The 9432-nt window shown below is 44.9% G+C and overlaps 1 protein-coding gene across 3 annotated transcripts in view; it reads left to right on the top strand.

Annotated features, from left to right (window-relative positions):
* The window catches only part of LOC134348704 (gastrula zinc finger protein XlCGF57.1-like), a 50065-nt gene extending 40938 nt beyond the window's left edge, over positions 1 to 9127 (top strand). For 2 of the 3 annotated variants that reach the window (XR_010018481.1, XR_010018482.1), the window contains exon 2: positions 8917 to 9127. The gene's annotated coding sequence lies outside the window, so the exon portion shown is untranslated. Of the gene's footprint in view, positions 1 to 7689; positions 8301 to 8916 lie in introns of those variants that run through there. The other variant, XR_010018480.1, reaches the window with a different exon arrangement.
* The last annotated feature ends 305 nt before the right edge of the window (positions 9128 to 9432 follow it).

A 9432-nucleotide genomic window follows, 5' to 3' on the forward strand; every position in this document is an offset into this window, starting at 1 on the left:
AAACTCTGGTTAGGCCACACTTGGAGTACTGTGTCCAGTTCTGGTTGCCTCACTATAGGAAGGATGTGGGAGCATTGGAAAGGGTATAGAGGAGATTTACTAGGATGCTGCCTGGTTTAGGCAGTATGCATTATGATCAGAGATTAAGGGAGCTAGGGCTTTACTCTTTGGAGAGAAGGAGGATGAGAGGAGACATGATAGAGGTGTACAAGATAATAAGAGGAATAGATAGAGTGGACAGCCAGCGCCTCTTCCCCAGGGCACCACTGCTCAATACAAGAGGACGTGGCTTTAAGGTAAGGGGTGGGAAGTTCAAGGGGGATATTAGAGGAAGGATTTTTACTCAGAGAGTGGTTGGTGCATGAAATGCACTGCCTGAGTCAGTGGTGGAGGCAGATACACTAGTGAAGTTTAAGAGACTACTAGACAGGTATATGGAGGAATTTAAGTTGGGGGCTTATATGGGAGGCCGGGTTTGAGGGTTGGCAGAACATTGTGGGCTGAAGGGCCTGTACTGTGCTGTGCTATTCTATATTTCTATAGAATAGATGGCATCATGAGGAAGGAAAATTAAGTGGATATATTGAAGCAACATCTCAAGATATCAGCCAGGAACTTAAAGCTCGGTCGCAAATGGGTCTTCCAAGTGGACAATGACCCCAAGCATACCTCCAAAGATGTCCTTGTGCAGAATACTCTGTAGGTTAACTTACAGGTTGAGTCAGCGGTGAGAAAGGCAAATGCCATGTTAGCATTTATTTCAAGAGGTCTAGAATACAAGAGCAAGGATGTGATGCTGAGGTTTTATAAGGCACCGGTGAGGCCTCACCTTGAGTATTGTGAACAGTTTTGGGCCCCTCATCTTAGAAAAGATGTGCTGGCTTTGGAGAGGGTCCAGAGGAGGTTCACAAGGATGATTCCAGGAATGAAAGGGTTATCAAATGAAGAACATATGTTGGCTCTGGGTCTGTACTCACTGGAATTCAGAAGGATGAGGAGGGATCTCAATGAAATCTTTTGAACGTTGAAAGGCCTAGACAGAGTAGAAGTGGAAAGGATGTTTCCCATGGTGGGAAAGTCTAGGACAAGAGGGCATAGCCTCAGAAAAGAGGGACGCCCTTTCAAAACAGAGATGGAGAGAAACTTGGTTAGCCAGAGGGTGGTGAATTTTGTGGAATTTTTGCCACAGGCAGCTGTGGAGGCCAGGTTGTTGGGTGTATTTAGGGCAGAGATTGATAGGTTCTTGATTGGACATGGCATCAAAGGTTACGGGAAGAAGGCCAGGAACTGGGGTTGAGGAGGAGATAGGAAAAAAGGATCAGCCATGATTGAATGGCGGAGCAGACTCAATGGGCCAGGTAGCCTAATTCAGTTCCTATGACTTATGGTCTTATGGTCTAGGGACTGGACATCCATAGTGAAAGTAAGAAAATAGGGCCAGGGAACTTGAAGTCATTGGAAAGGTCAAGAGCATGTAAAATGTCACGGATGTAGGCAGGTAGGGACTGAAGGCGGGTGGTGATAAAACTGAGTCGAGGTATGCAGATATAAGTTCAGTGGGGCAGGAACAATGGGCCAACCTGGACAGGCAGGTTTGTGGATGTTGGGTAGGAGGTAGAAATGGGAGGTGCAGGGTGGGGGAACTATGATGTTGGTGGTAGTGGATGGGAGATTCTGAGAGTCCATAAGTTCGGTGATGGTGTGGGGGACAGTGTCCTGGTGTTCCTTAATGGGGTCCTGTTCAAGGGGTAAGTAAGGGGAGGTGTCTGAGAGTTGCCACCGGGCCTCGGTCCGTACGTCATACTACTAACGCACCCACTCCAACCCCCCCCATCTGTGGAATTCATGGTGAGGTTGGAATTAGTGCGGAGAGAGTGGAGAGCTGTGTGTACAGAGGGAGTGAGGTTAAATTGGAGAGAGGTGTGTTAAAGTTGAGATGGTTGATGTTTCGTCGGCAGTTAGCAATAAAAAGGCAGAAGACCAGAGTGGGGCGTCCAGGAGCAGATGGAGGGTTGAAAACTGGAGAAGGGGTCATTAGTGTGGGATGGAGAGTAGGCACGGAGACAGAGGCTACGGAAGAAGAGTTTGGTTTCATGGTGGGCACGGAGCTTACCGAGGAATTGCAGCAAGGGGACAAAGGTGAAGTGCTTACAGAGGACAAAGCTTTCTGCTTCACGGGGGGAGGTCAGAGGGAATTGTGAATTCTGGCTGAGAGCTGGGATCAGAGTGCTGGTGGTGTCTGAGGAGTGAGGAGGGTTGGGGTGTTCAGGGAAGGTGGAGTAGGAAGAAGATGGAGGCTCAGTGGACCCAGGCATTGACGGTGAGGCCTGAGAGACACAGAATTGTAGAGTGGTGGAGGAAGGGGCGACCAGGCTTCCAGCAGCAGCACATAAATGCACGGCCTGAAGATGCTGTCGGTCAAGCTCCAGGCAGGTGTTGCAGTTAGAGGTTGCACGGTTCGCAGTTTGAAGGTGTCCCACGTTGATGGTGGTGGAAAAGGGCTTTCAAATCCCTGAGGATCATTAGAATGCTGTTAGTGTCACCGGTATAGAGGGGTCCAGAGCCGTCAGGGCCAGGGATGGATTCGGAGAGATTTGAATCCGGGAGAACTGATATAAGTAGCAAGGTTTCATACCCTCCCATCAGATGTCCTTTTTTAACACTTATGTATAGACTTTATTAAATTGTCTTAACATAAAAGGTATTAGTATCTGCTAGTCATTATTGATATGTTCTCACAACAGTTTAAAGCAAGAATGCTGCAGTTACTCTAGCAAAATGTTTGTTAAAGGAAATAATTGCACGATCTGGGATCCCCTGGAAACTGTGTAGCGACAATGGTACCCATATCACTGGCAAATTAATTTAAGAATTAATTTAAGCCTTACAGATGAATCAACATTTCGATTCTCAGTCAGAGAGCCTAGTGGAAAGGACGAATGGAACAATTTTAAGAATAAACTTGACAGAGTGTGTGAGGAAGTGGACTAAAGCAGTCATTAGCAGATGCTCAGTGCCATGATATAGAGCTTTGACCATCCCGAGGATAAAAGGCAGGAGCAGTTCACAGCAGCGCAATAAAGCTTTGACCAGCGGCCAGTTGACATCTGAGACTGATTAGTACGAAAAGGAAGACGGGCAAACGTAGCGGACATCCTCTGAGTGGACATACTCAGAGTGGTGATAAAAAATGCCAAATGGAATACATGTTGGGAAACATAAGATAATGCATTTTGGTAAAAGGAACAAAAGTGCAGACTATTATCTAAATGGGGAGAAAATTCAAACATCAGAGGTGCAGAGGGACTTAGGAGTCCTCATGCAAGACTCCCAGACGGTTAATTTACAGGTTGAGTCTGCAGTAAAGAAGGCAAATGTAATGTTGGCATTTATTTCAAGGAGAATTGAATATAAAAGCAAGGAGATAATGCTGAGCCTTTATAAGATAGTAGTCAGGCTGCACTTGAAGTATTGTCCACAGTTTTGGGCCCCATATCTCAGAAAGGATGTAGTGTCATTGGAGAGAGTCCAGAGGAGGTTAATGAGGATGATTCCAGGAATGTAATGGTTAACATATGAGGAGCATTTGGTAGTTTTGGGCCAATACTCACTGGAATTTAGAATAATGTGGGGGGATCTCATTGAAACCTACTGAATGTTGAAAGGACTAGATACGGTGGAGGTGGAGAGGATGTTTCCTGTCAATAGACAATAGGCAATATGTGTAGGAGTAGGCTATTCAGCCCTTCGAGCCAGCACCGGCATTCACTGTGATCATGACTGATCATCCACAATTAGTATCCAGTTCCTGCCTTATCCCCATAACCTTTGATTCCGCTGTCTTTAAGAGCTCTATGCATCTCTTTCTTGAAAGCATCCAGAGACTTGGCCTCCACAGCCTTCTGGGGCAGAGCATTCCACATATCCACCACTCTCTGGGTGAAAAAGTTATTCCTCAGCTCCGTTCTAAATGGCCTACCCCTTTTTCTTAAACTGTGGCCTCTGGTTCTGGACTCACCCATCAGTGGGAACATGCTTCCTGCCTCCAGCATGTCCAATCCCTTAATAATTTTATATGTTTCAATAAGATCCCCTCTTAGCCTTCTAAATTCAGCCTTCTGTTGTGGGGGTATCCATAACTAAAGAGCACAGCATCAAAGGTAAGGGGCGACCTTGTGGAGGAGAATTAAGGAGGTTTTTTTTTAACCAGGGAGTAGTAAATCTGTGGAATGCCCTGCCACGGACTGCAGTGGAGGCCAAGTCTGTGTGTATACTTAAGGTGGAAGATGATCATTTCCTGATCAGTCAGGGCATCAAAGGATATGGCAAAAAGGCAGATTGAGTGGGATCCTGGGATCAGCCATGATGGAATGGTGGAACAGACCCGATGGACTGAATGGCCCAATTCTGCTCCTATGTCTTATGGATTTATGGTAAGCTGGGGGCATCAGATGGTATTGAGGTCCAAACGGGCAGGTGCAGAGATCATGGTTTGTGGGTGTTGGAGGCGTTGGGTTTTGTGGTTCCCACTTTCAACCTTCCGCAGGGATCGCTCACAATGCAGCTCCCTTGTCCACTTGTCCCTCCCCACTGACCTCCCTCCTGGTACTTATCCTTGCAAGTGGAACAAGTGCCACACTTGCTCCTACATCTCCTCCCTCACTACCATTCAGGGCGCCAAGCAGTTCTTCCAGGTAAGACGACACTTCACCTGCAAGCCTGTTGAGGTCATCTACTGTATCTGATGCTGCTGATGTGGCCTCTTGTATATTGGTGAGACCTGACATAGACTGGGAGACCGCTTCGCTGGAAACCTTCACTCCGTTCAACACGAAAAATGGGACCTCTCCATAGCCACCCATTTCAATTCAACTTGCCATTCCCATTCCGACATATCAATTCAATGCCTCCTCTATTGCCAGGATGAGGCCACACTCAGGTTGGAGGAGCAACACCTTATATACCATCTGGGTAGCCTCCAATCTGATGGCATGAACATCAATTTCTCAAACTCAGTAATTGCCACCCCTTTACCTTTCCCCATTCCTGTTTCCTTCTCTTATCTTATTTCCTTACCTGTCCATCACCTCCCTCTGTGCTCCTCCTCCTTCCCTTTCTTCCACGGTCTTCTACCCTCTCCTATCAGATTCCCCCTTCTCCAGCTCTTATCTCTTTCACCTAACAACTTCCCATCTCTTTACTTCACCCTTCCCCTCTCCTGGTTTGACCTATCACTGTTTACTCTTTTCCGTAAATGCTGCCTCATCTGCTGAGTTCCATGAAATCCAAAGAGACAGCATATAATAGAGGAAAAAATAGACGGAAGTTAGAGAATAGAGAAATGTTTAAAAACCAACAGAAGGCAACTAAAATAATTATGAGGATGTGAGAAGATGAAATATGAACACACATCAAAGTTGCCGGTGAACGCAGCAGGCCAGGCAGCATGCTTGAATTTCCAGCATCTGCAGATTTCCTCGTGTTTGCGAGATGAAATATGAAGGTCAGCTAGCCAGTAATATCAAAGAGATTTTTTTTTCCGATTCATTTGAAGTCAGAAGTTTACATATTCCTTAACCAAATACATTTAAACATGCTTCTCAGAGTAAGTTGAACGCCTTCCACAAGCTTCTCACAGTAAGTTGCTGGAATTTTGTTCCATTCTTCCAGACAGAACTGGTGTAACTGAGTCGGGTTTGTAGGCCTCCTTGCTCGCACATGCTTTTTCAGTTCTGCCCACAAATTTTCTAACGGATTGAGGTCAGAAAATGTTGCCAAGTCTGGTTCATCCTTGAGAGCAATTTTAAACGCCGGAAGGCACCACGTTCATCTGTACAAATAGTACGCAAGTATAAACACCATGGGACCATGCAGCTGTCATACCGGTCAGGAAAGAGATGCATTCTGTCTCCTAGAGGTGAATGTACTTTGGTGCAAAAAGTGCAAATCAATCCCAGAACAACAGCAAAGGACTTCGTGAAGATGCTGGAGGAAACAGGTCGACAAGTATCTATATCCACAGTAAAACGAGTCCTATATCGACATAACCTGAAAGGCTGCTCAGCAAAGAAGAAACCACTGCTCCAAAACCACCATAAAAAAGCCAGGCTACAGTTTGCAAGTGCACATGGGGACAAAGATCTTACTTTTCAGAGAATTGTCCTCTGGTCTGATGAATCAAAAATTGAACTGTTTGGCCATAATGACCATCGTTATGTTTGGAGGAAATAGGGTGAGGCTTGCAAGCCAAAGAACACAATCCGAACCATGAAGCATGGGGGCGGCAGCATCATGTTGTGGGGGTGCTTTGCTGCAGGAGGGACTGGTGTACTTCACAAAATAGATGGCATCATGAAGAAGGAAAATTAAGTGGACATATTGAAGCAACATCTCAAGACATCAGCCAGGAATTTAAAGCTCGGTCGCAAATGGGTCTTCCAAGTGGACAATGACCCCAAACATACCTCCAAAATTGTGGCCAAATTGCTTAAGGACAACAAAGTCAAGGTATTGGAGTGGCCATCACAAAGCCCTGACCTCAATCCGATAGAAAATTTGTGGGCAGAACTGAAAAAGCATGTGCGAGCAAGGAGGCCTACAAACCTGACTCAGTTACACCAGTTCTGTCTGGAGGAATGGAACAAAATTCCAGCAACTTACTGTGAGAAGCTTGTGAAAGGCAACCCAAAACGTTTGACCCAAGTTAAACAATTTAAAGACAATGCTACCAAATACCAACAAAGTGTATGTAAACTTCTGATCCACTGGGAAAGTGATGAAAGAAATAAAAGCTGAAATCAATCATTCTCTCTACTATTATTCTGACATGTCATAATCTTAAAGTAGTGATCCTAACTGACCTACTAAGACAAGAAATGTTTTATAGGATTAAATGTCAGGAATTGTGGAAAAACTGAGTTTAAATATACAGTATTTGGCTAAGGTGTATGTAAACTTCTGACCTCTACTGTATATCAAGAGTAAAAGAGAGATGAGAGTAGAAATTGGACCACTGAAAAATGATGCTGGAGAGTGTTCCCTAATTGGGACAAGGAAATGATGGATGAACTTTTTTTATTTTTAAATACAAGATTATTGAGATACAGCACAGAATAGGTCCTTCTGCACCTTCAAGCCACACCTCCCAGCATCCCCTGATTTTAACCCTAGCCTAGTAATGGGGCAATTTACAATACCCTGATTTTAACCCTAGCCTAATAACGGGGCAATTTACAATGACCTGATTTTAACCCTAGCCTAATAACGGGGCAATTTACAATGGCCTGATTTTAACATTAGCCTAATAACGGGGCAATTTACAATGACCAATTAACCTACCTACTCTCTGGACTGTGGGAGGAAACAGGACTATCCGCAGGAAACGCACGTGGTCACGGGCAGAACGTACAGACTGCCCACGAGTAGCGTCAGGAGTAGAACTGTGATCGCCTGTATTGTAAATCATTGTGCTAACCATTATGCTACCCACACCTTTTTCTACCAGTCTTCACTGTGGAAGATACCAGCAGTATGTAGGATGTTGAAGCGTGTCGGGGTCAGAAGTGAGTGAAGTTGCCAATTCTAGGGAGAAGGTTCTTGGGAAGCCAAGATCTGAAGGTAAATAAGTCACCTGGACAAGATGGTGTGCACCCCTGTGTTCTGAACTGGGTGGCTGAAGAGATTGTGAAATCATGCAATAATCAATAGAGCGGGACGACGGGAAAATTGCAAATGTCATTGCACTCTTCCAGGAGGCAGAGAAGAATGAAAGTTATAGCCCAGTTAGTCTGAGAAGTGTCTGAGAAAACGCTGGAGTCGGTTGTTAACAATATGGTTTCGGAGTACTTGGAGGCACAGGATAAAACGATCACAGCAGCTGGGACACGGGAAAGAAGCTCCCGCACATCAACACAATGAGGAAGGAGAGGTGCCGGAAAGTTTGACTCTAGGCTATCTGAGTTTGACGATTTTATTTTGGACTGGTTCCCAGGCACACAAAGACCTTTCTACATCGTCAGATGATTCATATTGGCAAAGGATCGGAGCTTATGAACCTATTAGAAACTAGTTCGACTGACGGCCGCCTCCTGGAACAAACCGATAACGATGGCTCCTCCCCACAGCTAACCACACTCAGCAACTTGCTCGTTTTAAATGTAAAAATCGGCTGTCGGGTCGAACTCCTTTTTGATCGTGGAGGGTGCACATCGCTGAAATGGGGAAGGTGTTTCTGTTTGTTTTTGGAATGTTACTGCTGACCACGCCGCTCACAAATTGGATTATAAAGGATCGACGTATCGGTAGGTTAACATCAACTGTATATAGTACAGTTCGCTCTATAGTAGAAACAGAAGAAGATAGATTTAAAATTACTCTCAGCTGGTCCGCAGCTAGAAGGTATAACCTGACTATCAGATATTGTTTTCAATGTTTGGGTGCTGTTGGATGGGATTGTTAGGAATCCCAATCATATATCTAAGACTGGACAAGCGCAGAATTGAGCTGACCAGAGATATTTAGATTGGCCACAGAGCTCAGTGCGGGTGGACAATAGGGACCCAGCGTTCACGCCACATCCCATGGACAAAATAGGGATTTGGGACCGTCTCTATTGCTTCGCCAAACTGAATGTATCCATAATTATCCTCTCCCTTGTTTAGCGAATTCTCCTTCCGTATGTAAATGCCAATCTGCTGCACGACTATTGCAGTCCACTTCAGCTCCGCATCGTGAGATACGAACATGATCCATTAGCTGTAATTCATCATGATCACGGAGGACAAGAGTTAAGAGGCTATTCGCCTCAGGATCTACAAAGCACTGAATATATCTTCAGCAATTTTACAAGTTTTCTCTGCATTTGCACATAACATGATCTAGCAATCGCTTAATAAAATTGCTTTTTGTGACCCTTAGAATATTGCTTCAGCACTGCGGGCGTTTGTCTTGGTTCCTGTCCAAGTGACCGAGTGGAGGATGGATATTGCATTCGTTGGTACAAATGCTGCAAAATACCGATGAGAAAATGAAACATTCAACATGGGAATTAAGTTCTGTTCGGCCTGGTGCATCAAGTGATTCTGAAGACCAACTGTTTGAACATCCGTATCAATAAATAGAATTAGCATTGTGTTCACAGTTTTATATTTTTTGTTTATATTTTGAACCTGTTCATCTTAAGATTCTTAAGGAACGTGTTTTGAGGAAACTAAGTAATGCAGAGGATAGACCCAGATGTGTATCAATGTTTTGTTTCTGTGTCTCAGAAGCGCATCTGGAAAACTGTGACGTTACTTTCCCTGAGAGACACATGGTAATCAGACACGCATCCTTTCACAGAAAGGCAAAATACTAATACACACACACACACACACCCCAGCACTTTCTGCTTTCCACAGGGATTGCTCCCTACACAACCCCCTTATCCACCCA

Source organism: Mobula hypostoma, chromosome 6, assembly GCF_963921235.1.
Source record: "Mobula hypostoma chromosome 6, sMobHyp1.1, whole genome shotgun sequence".
NCBI lineage: Eukaryota > Metazoa > Chordata > Chondrichthyes > Myliobatiformes > Myliobatidae > Mobula > Mobula hypostoma.